At 43.4% G+C, this 15,450-nt stretch overlaps 1 pseudogene; it reads left to right on the top strand.

Annotated features, from left to right (window-relative positions):
* The first annotated feature begins 2,725 nt into the window (after positions 1-2,725).
* LOC114197825 (large ribosomal subunit protein uL11 pseudogene) lies at positions 2,726-3,229 on the top strand (annotated as a pseudogene).
* Positions 3,230-15,450: the final 12,221 nt, after the last annotated feature.

The following is a 15,450-nucleotide window of genomic DNA, read 5'->3' as shown; positions in this document are numbered from 1 at the left end:
AAGCTGAACAGAGAAGACAGAAGACACAGAGATAACGGGGAATTCCACCAAATGTACCAAGAGGAGAGTCTCCTTTAAAAAAATGGAACCACCTGCTGGAAGACCGTCATGCCTTAGACCGTAATTCAAAGGCTTGGCCTGAATGATGAATTGGCCTCCAGGCTTGCAGATTTCCCTTTCCGGAACTTCAGATGCCACTTAGTTAGAACTCAAATGGTGATTTCTGTTTGGAATATTGATTGGAGTTGCATGGTCATAGACTTTCTGCTTGTTAGGCACAGCTTTCTCTCGGGAAGGAATCAAGAGAGAATTAGCAAGTCAATAAATTATTGGGGACAACTGGACAAACCAACATTTATTGAACATTCATATATTCTAAGAGCCACGATTTAATATTATGAATTTTAAATCCCTTCTGCTCTGCCAGCCAAGCATTATTATTCTCATTTTACACTGGCACAATCTGAGGTGAGAGCTGACGTCAGAGGGGGCAAGTGGTCTATTAAATCAGACCCACAGACGTTTTTGACTTTTTGATCCTGTAGTGTTAAAAAAAAAATGGATTCGTTACCCAAATTTAAAATGCAAGGGACTTCATATTTAAAAGCTCAGATTTCTCATTCAACCTTATGGGACATGGCAGGACCGGCACCCCATCCTGCATATATGTTTACATCATACCTAAAAATTCACATCATACCTAAAAATTTACTCAAAATGGATCATTGACCTAAGTGTAAGTTCTGAAAACTTTCTGAAACTAGAAAGCTCTTAGAGGAAAGCAAAAAAGTAAATCTTCGTGACCTTGGATTAAGCAATGGTTTCTTAGATACGACACCAAAAGCATAGGTGACAGAAGGAAAAAAACGATGTTAGACTGCCTCAAAACTCAAACTTTTGTGCACCAAAGGCCATCAGAAAGAAGTGACACGACAACACTCCTAATGAGGGAAAATATTTGAAAATCACATATCTGACAAGGGACATGTATCCTAAATACATAAATAGCCCTTACAATTCAACAACCAAAAGATGACCCAATATAAAAATGGTCAAAGAGGGGCATCTGGGTGGCTGAGTCAGTTAAGCGCCTGCCTTCAACTCAGGTCATGATCTCAGGGTCCCCGGGTCGAGCCCTGCATTAGGCTCCCTGCTCAGCTCTCCCCCTCTCACACTCTCTCTCTCAAATAAATAAATAAAATCTTTAAAATAAAAATAAAAATGGTCAATGAATTTGAATCGACTATTCTATTTTTGAAAAAGATACTAAAACAACCAATAAACACATGGAAGTGTGCCCAACATCATTAGTCATTAGGGAAATGAAAATCAAACCCACAAAGAGATTCCATTTCAAACCCTCTAGGATGGCTGTAATCCAAAGGTTGGAAATAATATGTACTGACGAGGATGTGGAAAAACTGGAACCCTCACACACTGCTGGTGGGAAGGTAAAATTGTGCAGCTGCTTTGCAAGACATTTTGGCAATTCTTCAAACAGTTAAACATAAAGTGACCATATCACCTAGAAATTTCACTCCTAAATATATGCCCAACAGAACCAAAAACCTATACCCGCCCAGAAATGTGGATGCAAATGTCTGTATCATCATTATTCATAATGGCCAAGAATGGAAACAGATGTCCCTCCACTGAGGTATGATAAACAAAATAGGGCACATCCATGCAATGGAATATTACTCTGCCATAAAAAAGAGCGAAGGGCTGACATAGGCTAGAACATGATGAAGCTTGAGAACATTATGCTAAGTGAAAGAAGCCAGACACAAAAGGCTGTCGCATAATTCCATTTATCATTGCATCTTAGGCATCACTGTACCATTTTATCCTATGATTACGTGTACCTGAAATATCCATATTGGCAAAATCCATAAAGACTGAGTAATAGTTGCCAGGGGCCAACGGTTGGGGTGTAAGGAGAGTGACTGCTAATAGGGTCATAAAAATATTCTGGAGTTAGACAGTGGTGGAGGATTGGACAATTTTGTGAATGTACTGAGAAGAACTGAGTTGTGCACTTTAAAAAGATGAATTTTATGTTACGCGAATTGTATCTCAAGAAAGCTGTCATTAAACTTAAGGGTATGGTAAGTCTGATAGATATTTTTCAATCACCATAATTTTTTAAATTTTATTTCTTTGAGAGAGAGAGCAGGGGTGGGGTGTACAGAGAGAGAGAGTCTCAAGCGGACTCCAAGCTGAGCATGGAGCCTGACGCGGGGCTGGATCTCACAAACCTGAGCCAAAATCAAGAATTGGATACTTAACCGACTGAGCCACCTGGGTGCCCCTAATGTTTTTCAATCACCATAATTTTTTTAGAAATCATTAGAACTCCTTTTTAGTGAGCTTGCTTCTTCTGTACACCCTTGGCCACAAGAGATGAGGGGAGCCCTAAGATGGGGAGAATCCTAATTAACGAGAATTGGCCATTTTCCCGTAGCCTCACAAGACTACTCCAGTCCAGCGCACGGAAAATTTGATGTCCCCCACCCCTCACTTTTTGGTTTATTTTGCCCATTGTTAAACTTAACCCACAGCTATAATTTACTTTCCTACCCCATGGCATGACTTTGACACCAGAACATTTATTTTATCGTTAGAAGTACATCTCCGGATTTTGGCTTTCGGCTCGGGGAGGCAAAGGTGCAACTTTCTTCAGTCGTCCCGAATCCGGGTTCACCCGACACCAGCCACCTCCGCCATGCCGCCTAAGTTCGACCCCAACGAGATCAAAGTCGTGTACCCGAGGTGCACCGGTGGCGAAGTCGGTGCCACGTCTGCCCTGGCCCCAAAGATAGGCCCGCTGGGTCTGTCTCCAAAAAAGGTTGGTGATGACATCGCCAAGGCAAGCGGTGATTGGAAGGGTCTAAGGATTACAGTGAAACTGACCATTCAGAACAGACAGGCCCAGATTGAAGTGGTACCTTCTGCCTCTGCCCTGGTTATCAAAGCCCTCAAGGAACCACCAAGAGATAGAAAGAAGCAGAAAAACATTAAGCACAGTGGAAATATCACTTTTGATGAGATTGTCAATATTGCCCGACAGATGCGACACCGATCTTTAGCGAGAGAACTCTCTGGAACCATTAAAGAGATCCTGGGGACTGCCCAGTCTGTGGGCTGCAATGTAGATGGCCGCCACCCTCATGACATCATAGATGACATCAACAGTGGTGCGCTGGAATGCCTGGCTAGTTAACTACAAAGGAAAATGTTTCAACAAAGGATCATTTGACAACAACAACAACAAAAAAAAAAAAAAAAAGAAGTACATCTCCGGAGTTCCGAACTCTGAAGGATCTTGTGCCACTAGTCATAACCCAGGTGACAGGTGCATGTTGATGCTCATATGAAATGACCAGGACGGAGTGTATCTCAAGTGTTCTGTCATTGCCACACTCTGGCATGGGAGAAACCTCCATAGCCTGTCAGGACATGAAGCTGCCCAGACACATATTCCAACTCAAATGATGAATCTTCCTTGCAAAAATCACAAGAGTTAGCCTGTGGTCCTCAGCTCTGGCTGCCCATTATAATCACCCAAGAAGTTTTTTAGTTGTATCATTTACTGGATCTCATCTCATAACCACTGAATCAGAATTTTGGGGGCTGAGTCCCAGGGATGATGATTTTTAAAAGCTCTTAAGATTATTCATTCCATTGTGCAGCCCGGGCTGAGAAACACTAATCGGATCAAGGCAAAAGCAAGAGCACAAAAATATTTCGGCATTAGGTGGATTTCAGGTCGTAAGAGTGATGCATATTTCAAAGTCTTATATTTTTTTTGTTAATGTCAGCTTGTACTTGCAGATGCCATTCCCATGAATACAAATCAGTATGGAAAGCCAGGCTATTCACAAGGGTCTCTTTGGCCTTTGCCATCCTCAAAGTTACAGAAAAGACTTTAAAGGTAAGGGACAGGGCTGCCAGACTCATGAATCCCAGGTGTCATGGTGAGTGCGCCATCTTGTACAAGGACACCATGGTCCACAATGGCACGACCATTTCTTAGGGGCAAGCGCCAGCAATCGCAAGTAATAAATACCATTGTGGTTGAAACAAAATTAATGCTTTAGACTCAGCCTAAATAAAGAAACTTCCCTCCTCTCCACTCACAGGAGCCAAGGGTAAGGCCCAGATACGGTCAGCCAAGCTTGGGTACCTATTGCCAGGAGGTGTGGCATGGTGAGCAAGAGAGATAGGAACTGTTTCATTTATCCTGACAGCTGTGTCCCTTACTTCTCAAAATCAGCCATACCCCCAGGCAGAAGACCCCCTGCCATAGGACAGAACCACCCAAATAACTCCTGCCCCAAATTCTGGTTCCTTTGTTCAGCAACCATGCTTGAAATCTCTGCCACTAACTTTATTTCTAAGGACTTCCTTGATCCAAATAGGTTTAGGCTGGTGTTCCCCAACTTTTTATTTAACCGGTGCCCTTCTTTGCCAAAACACGCAAATGCCCTGATGTTCAATTCTCCCTCCTCCGTCCGGCTTCGGGCAGAGGTGGAGAGGCTCCCTCTGAGAACTCTTGCGATATTCTACATATTCCCGCAAAGCATATATAGACTTGCACCTTCTCTAGATTGTATTAGAAAAACAAGGTTCTACTAAATATGCCTTATTATTTAACTATTTTGTCATAGTCAAGTGAATTGCTAAGACATATATGCATCCTCCTCCAGAGTTTTGTCTGGCCCCTGCCCCTTGGTGAATCACGAATTGAGGCTCTACGTACTCCAGAGAGATAGAAATTATAATGTTCACCGAACACTCACCATGAGGCCAACTAGGCTGTATATAAATCACCTCGGCCACCATACTAGGATGTAGGCTATTGTTAGTGCACGTGGCTTACACATAAGAAAACTGATGCCCATAGAGCTTAAGTGATCGGCCTAAGATCACACAGCCAGTGCAGGGTTGGACTAGAATTTGGTATCAGAGTAGGTGCTTTTATTATCTGATCATGCAACACTTCTCAAGGTCAGTACAGCACAAACTCCGATCTTTTCCAGTAGACTAAAGCTTCTTGAGAACAGGGATAGTGTTGTGCATGTCTGTCTGCTCAGAATATGAAATCAGGCTCAGATATATTCAATGTCCAGCAAAGATTTTTTGACTGAATGAATGAAGGAAGGAAGGAGAGTCATTCTCTGATTAAGCCATCACTGTCTGCCACGCCCTCAAAGACTGGAGAATGAGGGAAATGGGCTCATTTGGGGGATTCCAGCCTCATGTCTCATGGGGTGTTGGGCCCTATTCACCCCTGGAGGGAGCAGAATAAAGGACATTTTCAGGGAGTGAATCACTTTGAAATATGGTTCACTGAGAGAGAATCTTACAAGTTTCTCTCCATCATGCTTCCAAACAGCGAAGCTGGCTGAAGGGACCTCTGATGAGGTTGACTTCCTTGGGGCCAAATTTTCAATATTTGCTAAGTGGCTTACCCGATGGCCAGGCTCATCCTTCTTGCCCAAGAATCTCAAAGTTGTTTTATTTTTCTTATCACCAAATTTAGGTCTTTAACCCACCAACCAATCATAGTTATGAATATTTATATATCATAATGCCTCAAGTTAAAATTAATTTCATCATAAGTACATAATGTGTAAAACACAGCATGTGCATGTATATAAATACACACATGCCTGCAGTAACAGGCCTTTCTTTTCCAATGACACGAGGCAAAACTAACACATGCAATATGGATTACAATATTTAATGATCCCAATTTGACACTCACACAATGACATTTGTCCTAGAGACTTTTGCGTCTTCCAGTCCATGGGGCTCAACATCTGTCCTTCAGATCCCTCGGAGCAGTGTGCTCACGCAGAGCACCCCCGCTGCCCCCAGATGTGGGGATGTCCCGTGAGGCACAAAGACTACAGTGAAGGAAGCCATGAACAGCTGGTCCCACGTGCTCAGGAGTCGGGCCTTCCAGCTGGAAAAGGAGGGGTGCAGCATGATGCTCCTACAGCCGTTGCACTCGATGTGGACATTTCAATTAAAGATAAGATCTCCAGTGACTTTACAGGAGAGTTGGGCTTCACTGACAGATCTGTTCAATTACAGTCCTGCTTTGGTCGTTGACTATCTCATGCATCCCATGGCCCATTGTGTGGGGCCAGCCCCTGCATGCGTGGGGCCTGAAGAAAGATGGCCGGCCTCTCTTGCTTCCATGCTGAACCCTTTTGAAAAAAGACATTGCAGGGGGGCGCCCTGCTGGCTCAGTCGGAGGGGCATGCGACTCTTGATCTCAGGGTCATGAGTTTGAGCCCCACGTTGGGCACAGAGATGACTTAAAATATATATATATATTTTTTTAAGTCGTTGCAGGGACAAGAAAACCAGTTAATCCCTTTTTCACTTGATACATGTACATTTTTTCACACCTGGTATATCATTCCTTCTCTCCAGCTTCTCTCTATGCATATAAATGTATGGCTCTAAGTTTGCATGTGTGGAGGGAGAGAGTCCCCTGTAACTGAATTCCATTTCTGTGATGAGTCCTTCAGTGGCTGAACCTTGATCTTAGCTCCTGCTAACCACTGACTTAATCTGTGTGGGGTCTACCGAAGCCCACAATGAAGAACAATTTATGGCAAGTCAATGGCAATGGCAAGTTAACTGTTTCTGAGCTTTGAACTGAGAAGGAGACGTAGTGATACGTCTACACAACCTTAAGTACTACCAAGGTGAAACACCAGCCAGTAAAGAGAGAGGGTGAGTTTCAGCTGGCTTCTGCTGCGGGGCTGGGGGTTTGGAGTCTTGTGACCCGAGGGGGCCGCCCATCAGTCCTGCCTTCTTCAGGCCCTTCTCCCTGCAGCTCCTGGGGTCTTCCGGAAATGCAAATCTAATTATGCCACCACCATTCCAGTGGGGTTCCATTGCCCTCAGGCTAAAGCCCCAGAGGCTGGTGGGGTAACAAGGTCCATCATCACTTGGCTTCTGCCTGGCAACACACCGACCCCAGAATGCGTCATGCTGTCTCCTATCTCTGCGGCTTCTCCACAGGTGTCGTGTTTGCCTAGATGTCTGGCTAGCCTCTCTTCAGCTCAGAATCCTCTGCTTAGACAACACTCCTTTGTGTTGATCCCCTCATGTGGCTTCCCGAGGGAACCTGTCGTGTCCCCTCGGGAGCCCCTGTGTCAGGTGCACCTGCCACGCTGGGGCACTGGGACTTAAGGGAAGTGATCTGAGAAGTGATTCTTCTCTGTCTCTTCCCCTCCCTTTCTTTCTGCTCAGAAGGATGAGCTTGTCTCCTTCTCCTGCAGACGGACTAGGAAGTCCCAGGGGTTTAGAGCTCACACTTTCTGATGTAGAGAGGTTGCTCTCCGCCAAAAATGCGTACTGCCTCTTCCAACGTGTGAGTTGTCACAGAGAAGCAGCTGTCCAGCCTGGGATGGCATTTGCCACCCACTGGCATCTAGATGGGGATGTGCAAATAGTTGTCACCAACCGGGTGTGAGCAGCAGGGATGTGTCCCTTCTGAGCCAACATGTGCAAGAAGTGGGAGTGTCTACTTTATGCTTTCTCTTTCCTACCAACACATACAGAAAATGGAAGGAACCAGATTCTTGATACCGACCTGGAAGGACCTCCGAGAGCCAGGAGGAGGAGGGGAAGAATTCTCTTATGTCAGTGCACTGAGATCAGAAGGTTTACTTCTTATGTTTGTTACTATTACTCTAATACACTCTTATATGCTCGGTCTTATCTTTAAGATAATACAGCCTCAATGTATAATTTGGAAATAATTATATTAATTGTATAAATAAAAACGGCGTGAATAAGATGTTTTCCCTGATTAGATCTGTATCTCTCCCCGTTGAGCATTGCCCCTTCTTCCCCTAGCAAAGGCTTTTACCCCCCAGGGAGGGACACGGAGTAAGCATATTCTTCCTGGTTAAACATTGTGGTAAGGTGGCTTTACAACCCCTGGACCTGACAGGTATTGAAAGCTGACTCCTTTTCTTATGGATGCCTGCACGATTCCCCAGAGACCCCTCTGCTCTTCCTACCCACGCTCAATCTCCTTGGCGCCAAGTGTCACTTTCCCCACTGGGTGCTTCTACATTCCAAGCTTCTGCCCCAGGTAGAATAACAGCACAGCCTTTCTCAGCGTGGGATTCTTACTCCAGCCAGATGCCCTCTTTTCAAATATCCCCAGACCAACATTCTTCCTGCTGTTGTAGTAGGTCCCCGAGATTCACACAGCTTTGACCCACCGTCAGAGGAGTGAAGAAGCAGCTCCTTCTCTCCCATCTCTGCTACTATGAGCTGCTTTAACTCATCTCTAGAAGCGATTGGACAACTATGCAATTGCACAGAGGAAAATCATGTTTCCAAAGAAGTAGGGAAATTAAACTCACGAACTCACCCAAAGCTAAAAAAATGCTCCTTTATTTTTTCCATTAGCAATATGCAGCCTATCAAAAATACTAATCTGACAGGTGAATTAGCTGTTTTGATATGTTTCCTTATTTTTGACACATGTCTTTGGCAGATAAGCAATTCCGTTCCCTAGTTAGAGATATTTTCATATTCAGTAATTTATTTCCCCCATTTAAATGGTGCTTTTTCATCTTCAAAATTAAAACATTTCCCAAAATATAGAGAGAAAAGTATTAATAATTTAGCATACAAATCAGATTTTGCATTGATGATAAAAATAAAAGTCACTATGTATCATATGGGAACAATGACTCATTTCCCAAACACACATTTTTTTTTCCAGAAAGTAGCTTTTCTGGTCATTTAAGAAACTGAGTTGAGGGGAGTCACATGCAAGTCAGGCTCAGAATGCTCTCAGCTGCTACTTCTGTCTGCCAGGCATCATCCCTCATGTTTAACTTTCTCCTGTCTTGTAACTTCACTATTTGGGGGAGGGAAAAAATGTCCAATAATTGGGTTCAGTACTACTAAGCTGCTTCCTTAAATTTCATCATTTTTAAATTATAGAATACAGCATTGCTGAGAGCCACAGTGTGGGGAAGTGATTGCATGGAGAGAGGCATGACTCCTTCCTAAGTTTCCTGTGTTGTGTTGGATGATGGAAGGGTATCTTATAGCACTGACCAATGCCCTAACACTAGGAAACATGGCAGGACCATCTAGGAGCCAGGAGTAAAAATGGACCCATAGTTGTAAAACAAATTCTAATGCAAAGAGGTGAACGTTATTAAAAATACAATGGTCCTAGGAAATCTTTAATAGATGGTGTAACGGAGCAAAATTTGCCAACCCAAAATGTGTCTCTTTGGTATGTAGATAATTTTAGGCTGATTATTTTTAAGAAGAAGAAGATTTGAGAAGTTTTTCTTTTTTCCCTCCCTACTCACTAAAGCTAAATAGAGAACCTGTCCACAGAAGGGAGCTACCACCATAGATAACTACATTAAGGTATGAGCCAGCTACAGTAGACAGGGAGGAGGCTAGTGAAGGGCCAAGGGCAGGCCACCCCAAAATGTGCCACTTGGGGATACTGATTATTTTGAATTAAAAGTTAATTAAGAAACAGCCAACACAAGAAGAACACTCTGAACCACCCCACCCCTTGTTTCCAGGAAACGTGAAAGGTACGCTGCTTGCACCAGGAGGTAAAGAGAAAACTTATCATTAGAGAGGGGAATTCAGAGCCAAGTAGGCTGTATAAATAAATCTTATACTTTTACTGATTTACAACCCAGGACACAGTCTGTTTAAAATTCCTTACAACTCACAAAGTTAAGTTTTCTATGTCCTGTCAATTCCTCACAGATTTATCGACTCTTTGTCTCAAAAGCATAAAAACTGCCTGCCTTGGTCATTTCTTTAGGTCTCAATTTCATTATTGGGCTTCTGTGCACACATAATTAAACTTTGGTTTTTCTGTTATTAATCCATCTCATGTAAATTTAATTCTTAGACCAGCTAGAGGAATCTTGAAAGGTAGAGAAACATTTTTCCTCTTCAACACTAGTGAAGCCTTTTGTTTAAAGTCCTGTCTGTGTTCCATTGTCTCCGGATGACCCGGTAAACATTTGTTTACCAAACATGTACTCTTTCCATTCTTCCCATGAAGTGCCTTCCTTCCCTTGGAAGCCTCAGGCCCCTAGCCCCTTCTCCTTAGTCTGGAATGACTCATACACATCATGTTGCCTGCTTTTGGAATCTCTAATGTTTATATGGGTTCCCAGTATGTACACAATTAATTTTAATCTCTCCTGTTAATCTGTCTCATGTCTATTTAATTCTTAGAGCAGCGAGAAGAACCTTGCAAGATAGAGAAAAGTTTTCCTTCCCCAACAATGGTATGGAAATTGTTCTCTTTGCTTAAGACAGGAGACAGTCTGCCAGGGTCAGATATTAATCATCATTATAATAGTAACAAAAATAATAATGCATTAACCATATTTTGTTGGCCACCATGTATGTGCTGATGTATGTTTGGGATTGAGACAGCCAGTTCACCCAAGTTGCACCCTCCACTTCTCTGCATTGAACACCCATTTTGCATTGGCTGCTCAGGATCAAGGCTACACTGCAGCCTGATGTGGCCACAAATCCAAGTCCCAGCCAATGGAAAGTGGGTCTCTTCTAGGAAATGTTCCTGTTTCCCCACATCCTTTCCCTACTGATTGTCCTGGGATACAGTGATGAACTCTCTGGACCAAACAGATGATAACACCCTAGGAATGCTGAGCAATAAGACAGAAAGAGCCTGGGTCCCTCATGACTTTAGGATTAGGATTAGGACACTGCATTGATGATTAATGCCGGCTACCATACCAGTCTTAGTCGAGAGGAAGCAAACAAGCATTGTCATTAACGTAATAGAGCATAGTAACACACACACACACACACACACACACACACACACACACACACACACACATTCTTCAAAACTCAAGTTTTTCAAGTGTAATAACAACTACCACCTACTCTCAGATTATTTTATGTGCCAGGCTCTCTGCTAAAGTGTTTCTCAGCATGATTCCATCTCCTCCTCACCACAATCCCCTGAGGTAGGTATTACTGCCCCCATTTTACAGAAGAGGAAGCTGGGGCCTAGAGGTGATAAATTGCTTTCCCCAAGTCACACAGTAGTGGCAAGTAGCCCCCAGAGATCAAACCCGAGTCCCTGGACTCCAAGCCCGTGTTCTCATTTGCCTCCTGCACAGCAAGGATTGCAACAAACATATTGTCTCACAGGCCACCAGCAGCTGGGCTCCTGGAGAAATGTGTTATAAAGGAAATCCATGGTCACAGATGAAATCAGATGAGCAGGGCCGGAAGAGTGAAGATCATCTAGAACAGGCAGGTGCCCAAGTTTCCCAGAGCTGCCATAACAAAGCACACACATTGGGCGGGGGGTGCTCAGAACAACAGGATGTCTTGCCTCGCAGCTCTGGAGGCCAGCAGCAGCCTGAGGTTGAGGTGTCAGCAGGACTGTGCTCTCCCGAAAGCTCTAAGGATGCGTACGTCCAGGGCTCTCTCTCTGCTGCTGGTAGATCCCCCTCTTAGGGCAGTGCGCCTCCCAACTATCATGGCACATTCTCCCTGAATGATGTCTATGTTCAAATTCCCCTTCTTGTAAGGTCACAGATCGTAATGGATTAGGATCCCACCGTACTCCAGTATGACCCCATCTTAACCAAGTATACTTACAATTACCCTATTTCCAAGTAAGGTCACCATCTGAGGTATTGGAAGTTAAGACTCCATGGGTAGAAGGTGAGCATCTCAGACAGGCATTTGCTTTCTCTGAGATACTGGTTTCCTTTTTTTATTAATTTTTTTTTAAGAAAACAGGAAATTAGAGAAGACTGTCCCTGAGGATGTATTAGCACTTTTCATTTAAAAAATACCCTTCCATGCTTATTTCTTAATGAATACATAGTGTTTCCAATGACTCAAATAAACAAAAATTGATTATCTATTTCCACACTAGATGAAGCACATAGTAATAATCCCATGTGAAAACCACCGAGGTTAGAAATTAGTGGCTTTAAATTACATAGCAAGCGGATGGGGAGGTCAGTACCGGCACTCAGACTTTATATCCAGGATTCTTGATATGGTGGAGCCTCGGGGAGATCGATTTTGGAAGTATAACAAGGTAAAATTCCTAAGAAAAGAGGTAAGACTCCAGGATCTCCTCACTAGCAAAGCTCTGATTTAGAAGAGCTGGCCCTCCCTCGGTGCAGCAGAGAGCCTCAAAGCCCTGAGTGGGCAGCAGAGGTCTCAGCATCAAACAACATCCCTGGCAATGAAGTATCAAACCACCCAACCTGACCATGCCTCCCACACAGGCAGCAGCATGCCGGTGTCCCTCTTGCAGTTGGAGCCATCAGGGCTCAGGGAGCTGGTGGCATCTCATTCAAGGTCCGGGTGATGGAGGTGTGAGCAGAGAGAGTCACCAACTTCTGCGTTCTTGCTTTGCCCCAGGGAAGATGGTCGGCCTTGCCTTCCCTTCCACGGAGGGACAACTTTACTCATACCTGAGAGGTATTCTGTGACCCACATGTGTTTGTTTCTGATTCAGTCTGGGAACAGCCCATATTTTTCTTTTTTTGCTCTAACAAAAGAGAAATGGAAGTTCTCCTTTTCTGGAGGCAAGGGGCTGAGAAGAACAAGCACTTCCCCCTTTGAGCACACCATCACTCTCCATCGTCTTGACAACGTGAATTTTTTTGTCTGTTGGGAGTCGAGCTAAAAAATCTTTTTTCAAAGCATGAGCAAGAGATAAGTTTCTGGAATGATAAGTTTTGCAGCTTCCCAGGCTGTGGGCCCAGGTATGTATGATAAGGTGAATAATGAGACAAAATCCCGCATAAACAAATCTTTGTGTTTCTTCTGATGGCCTGTTGATGGTCATTAAAATGTAGATTTCTGGGAAGAAAAATCATTGTTAATAAAAACACTGGCAGCATGCCTGGGGTTTCTGTTAGGATTTGTTTATTCATACTGACAGAGTTCCCCCCTACAATGCCATATTTAAGGAGCTAGTTAGAAAAAGTAGAGGAGATCAGTAGACACATGTCCCGGAACCTCTCGTGGTGATGCTAACGTATGTCTTCCTCAGCTTGTCCTTTGTAAAACGAAGCCTGTAGCTCTTTCTCCGGTGATGAATGTCTGTCTGCAGAGCAAGGAAATGCCGTAAATAATGAATAAAGTAGAGAGTGCCCATAACACCACAAATTTAGGGGAGAGTGGATCCACCATAGGATGCTTGGTCTTCGACCCTTGACATTAAAGAAGAGTAAGAATAATTTCTCAACACACCGTTTTAACATTGAAAGGAAAAACCACACCAACTTGGACGGAAACAAACCCACATTTCATATATATAAAACCGCTCCTGGTACTGCTTCTGAGACCAGGGGTTCAATGGTCTCTACTAGGTGATTTCTGTGTGTGCTCACTCTCAAATAAGTTCAAGATACAGCTTTGCAAAGAAAATGACTCAAGGAATGGAGACATAAACTTTAATTTAGCATCTGGATGTTTACTTTTTATGAACTATTCGAGAGCTATTCTTTTAATTTTGGATGTTCTGGGTGCTTCTTGGCATGGAAACTTGAAAGCACCATCCATAATTTAAAGTAGAAATATACATAAAGGAGAAGCTTTATGTTTACTGTTACCTAGTATACTGTCTACTCGTATTTCAAAAGAGAACTAATCTGTTTCATTACATTTTACAGTACTTGGCCTAATAAATTCCTTGTAACCAGAAGTGCTGAAAAATTTTAAAGGCTTTTAAAATATTATTAGTCAATATCTCATTTGTCATAAATTTACCCAAACTCTGGAAACAGGCCCGGTAGCTAATTTTGCTTTGCCCCTTGCAAGTGATCAATAATTCACAGTTATTATTGATTTAAATACAACGAGGTATTAAATCCTGTCAAGTGCAAGTTTGTTTGAGTAAAAAATGATTTCCTTTTAATGGTAAGATTTGATTTAGCTAATTTCAAGGTGCTGCCTTGGCATAGCAAGAGACACTTTTAATATGGGGAAGACAACGTGACGCTGAGGGAAACAGTGAGCTAGGAAAATAACAAAAATGTTATGTTCTGTGTTGCAAACACAGAAAGCTGTAAGGGGGACAGATGCTGCCTATTTCGGCAGAAATATATAAGTTTAGGTTCTTTGTGGCATCGGGTGACTTGAGCAACGAAAACATTTTCAAGAGGAATTTAAGTTTATTTTAGGTCTCCAGGTAGGTATGTCTGGGGCTCTGTATGCTGTAAGCATGTGTGTGTGACTTTGGAGAAGATGAGTGTTAAGTAACTGAGGGAGTGGCTCCCCCAGCCAGAGGAGGGACCTGCTGAACACCTGTCAGCAAATATCCTACTAGGGGGCGCTGCACGTCCTCCAAGGTCAAAGGCTCTGCCTTCCAAACCGAGGGATGCCATTTCTGCTCATTCAAACCACAGAGGAGGCAACAAGCATTTAACACCAAAATCAGCGATCCCCTTTAGAAGAAAGAATCTGGGCTGCTAGAACATTTTGTTGGGGGGAGATAATATTTCTTAAGTGATTGAAAGCTTGATAGTTCCAAACAGAAAATGTTTGACCTGGAAAACTTCTGAATCCGTAACACTATTCTTTTGCAATGCTTTCCACGCTTGGAATGTCTTGGATAATCTAGACGATGCACTCTGCAGAATTAGGAAGTAAAGTCCTTCCTAACCTGTAAAAGTCATAAATGCTGTTAAAAGTCAAATTTTCGTTATCCAGGCTCAGTCTATACTCCCGAGACATGTTTCTAGAAAATATTTATTTTGGAAATGGTGATCATCACCCTGACAAATGGGCCCTTCTTGCTAAAATGGGACTCACGATAGTATTAATTTCTCTTCTGCAGTAAGAGACAACGGAAAGGTTCACTGGAATACATGTTCTGGATCAGTAGCACCTGCCAAGGGCCAACAGCCAGAGTCAGCCATATTTGCGGACAGGTGTTCAGCAGGTGCCTCAAAGCTGGGCACAAGAGTTGGGCAGTTGTACCATTACCTGCCCCTAGGAGCGCAGCCTTCTCACGTCATGGGCCGCTTTTCTTGCTCATTTGCCACTCACCCCGAGTGGCTGGGTTCCCCTATGTGGATACGTGTGATACCTTCCCTCCCATTGTTCTCTAACCATCTGTTCTCTCTAATTTGGGAGAGAGAGACTTTTTTCCTCACCTGAGGGCAACGCTGCCTCAGGACAGAAGAAAACAGGTCTTCTAGAGAGAGGAGGATGCCGTTTGGGGTTTTAAGGGACATTTTGTTCATTCTCCTGGGTTTGCATGTTTTTTTGTCTGATTATGAAGACGAAATTATAATTGGATAAACAAGCGTTGACCACAAGTGTAGTCACTGCATGCGCTGAGAACTCCCCTCCTCACTGACAGTCTCTTTCACACCTGTGGCAATTAATTTACGAGATGGG

This window comes from Eumetopias jubatus, unplaced genomic scaffold (genome assembly GCF_037043125.1).
Source record: "Eumetopias jubatus isolate StellerSeaLion01/CBP00866 unplaced genomic scaffold, mEumJub1_p1.0 scaffold_16, whole genome shotgun sequence".
Taxonomy (NCBI): Eukaryota; Metazoa; Chordata; class Mammalia; order Carnivora; family Otariidae; genus Eumetopias; species Eumetopias jubatus.
The sequence above is the reverse complement of the archived record's forward strand: the minus strand, read 5'-3'. Positions and strand labels throughout refer to the sequence as shown.